This window comes from Triticum dicoccoides, chromosome 4A, assembly GCF_002162155.2.
Source record: "Triticum dicoccoides isolate Atlit2015 ecotype Zavitan chromosome 4A, WEW_v2.0, whole genome shotgun sequence".
In the NCBI taxonomy this organism is placed as follows: Eukaryota; Viridiplantae; Streptophyta; class Magnoliopsida; order Poales; family Poaceae; genus Triticum; species Triticum dicoccoides.
In genome coordinates, this window is record NC_041386.1 from 133,435,317 (window position 1) to 133,437,793 (window position 2,477).

Here is a 2,477-nt window from a genome sequence, read left to right on the forward strand (position 1 = left end):
GCGATGCGCGCGGCGAGCAGGCGCCGACGGGCGTGGTGCGCGCGGCGAGAAGGCGCAGCGAGCGCGATGGGCGCGGCGCGGGGTGTGCTGCGCACGGCGAGAAGGCGCGGCGAGCAGGGGCCGGACCCGATTAGGGTTTCGGCGGGCCCTGGGCTTCGCTGCTGAGCAGGGATGCGCGACGGCGCGTGTGCGTGCACGGCGCGAACCAGCTGTGTGCGTCGCGGTGGCGTGCGGGGGTTTCCCCTGTGCCGATCTGCCGGGGCGGATGCCCGGCGGCCTCGCGCATGTGCCATGGCGGGCGCTCACGGGAGTGTGGAGGGGGCGCTGCTGCGTGTTCTTGGATCGCACGGGCGAGGAGTGGCGTTGTGCTTGTGCGTCGTGGAGGTGTGGATGCTGGTGGGCTTCTCCCTTCAACCGTGTGCACGTCCAGCTCCTAGAGCAGGGGTGTCGTCCATCCTGTTGGTGCTTGGGGAGGGTCGGGCTCACCAATTCCAGCGCGGAGGTCCGGTCCTAGCGCGCGGCGGCGCGAGCCTGTTAACTTTGGCTTGGTTTTTTTGCTCTGTTCCGGCGCGCTGCGGTGCGGGCCGGTCAGTTTAGGTTCTTCTCTGGTCTTTCTTGAGCGTTGCGGTGCGAATTCTCGCCTAGATCCGCGCACGGAGTCAGAGGATGGCCGAAGCCGACTTGGTTCGCCCAGGTCCTGCGAGCGGCGGGGCAGACCGGTCAGGTTGGCATGTGCTCGCTTAGTTTCTGCGTGCGGCGGCGACATTCCCGTGTCTGGTAGTGTGTGCCTGACTTCATCCGGCCCGATGGCGATGGGTAGGTCTCGGATCCTGGATGGGTGGCGGAAGACTTGGCTCCGGATGAAAATCCTGCATTGACCTCGTCGGTGCCGACGGTAACGGCATCTATGGATGTCGTCTTCTTCCTTGGAGGTACCGTCGTGGAGCTCGTTGCTCTTCCTACCTTATGGCTGAGGTCTCGGGTGAAAACCTAAGATCTGGCGGAGCCAGATTGGATGATGGTGGTGTTAGCAATACCACTTCCTCCTTGGAGGCGTCATCTTGGTGACCTCGACGATGGATTCCGATGATGTGCACGGTTGTCGACTGAGCTTGGGTTTGTGTTGGTGCCGGCGGGTTTCTTTTTCTTTCTTTTCTTTTTGCACTAGCCTTTTTGCTGTGCTTTCCTCCTTTGGAGGGCTCTCGTTACTCATTTTCTGATCAATGAATTTGGCAGTTCTCCTGCCAACGTTCAAAAAAAAATCGACAGTTCACGTGAATCTAGGATTTAAGAGATTAGAGGCCATCATGGCCACTAAAAAATATACACGAGGCATATATTTCGAGTTACGATTTCAATCCTTTGATCATGGTGCTTCATTATATTTAGTGGTGGTACTTTCTAACACTATAAGTGGAGTACCAGTATACATCTGTGTTCATAAAGGTGAGTGTATGAGCGTCTGCATCTGTATGGTGTTAAAAGAAACTGAAGTACCAGTCAATATTAACCGTTCGATTAGGAGGAATGAGTGGCCTATATTATCTTGTGGATAACTTCTTGGAAAATGAAGGGAAGTTACAGCTTGCTTTATCCTTGGCTGATTGAAGTGCCTATGGAAGTCTCAGTGGTGGCGTCATGATTGGGCCAAGGCACATGCCTCCTTCATTTACTATGGTACTCTAGCTACAGATAACGAATGAAGTGGGCCTCAGGCCACGGCCCGGGCTGCCTGGGGCCTGTCTTCGCCAGTGAGGAGGCTGGATGAAGAGTTGTTCTTCATCAACAAAATTGGTGAAGTTAATGTCTTCAATTGGAGTAGGAGCAGTATATGTTAGACAGATGTGCCGACTGTGACTTGGTACATCCTTTTATTCATCCGGTATTGAAACAGAAAAGAGTATCCCGCATCTATTTTCTAGAGGTGACCCTGGGTTATCAAACCCACAAGAGGAAGATGTTGAAATGTTGCACGGAAAAACAAAAAAATTCTACGCACACGCAATGATCTATCCATGGAGATGCATAGCAACGAGGGGGAGAGTGTGTCTACGTACCCTCGTAGACTGAAAGTGGAAGCGTTTGACAACATGGTTGATGTAGTCGAACTTCTTCTAGTTCCGACCGATCAAGCACCGAACGTACGACACCTCCGAGCTCTGCACACATTCAGTTCGGTGACGTCCCTCATCTTCTTGATCCAGCAAGACGTCGAGGAAGTAGATGAGTTCCATTAGCACGATGACATGGTTACGGTGATGGTGAAGTGATCCGCGCAGGGCTTCGCCTAAGCACTGCGAGAATTTGACCAGGGGTGTAAACTGTGGAGGGGGGTGCCGCACACGGTTAACAATTGATAGTGTGTGTTCTAGGCGCCCCCTTCTTCACATATATATAGGTGGGAGGGGAGAAGAGGCAGCCAGGGGCGCCCCAAGTAGGATTCGAATCCTACTTGGGGTTTCCCCAAGTGCCCCCCC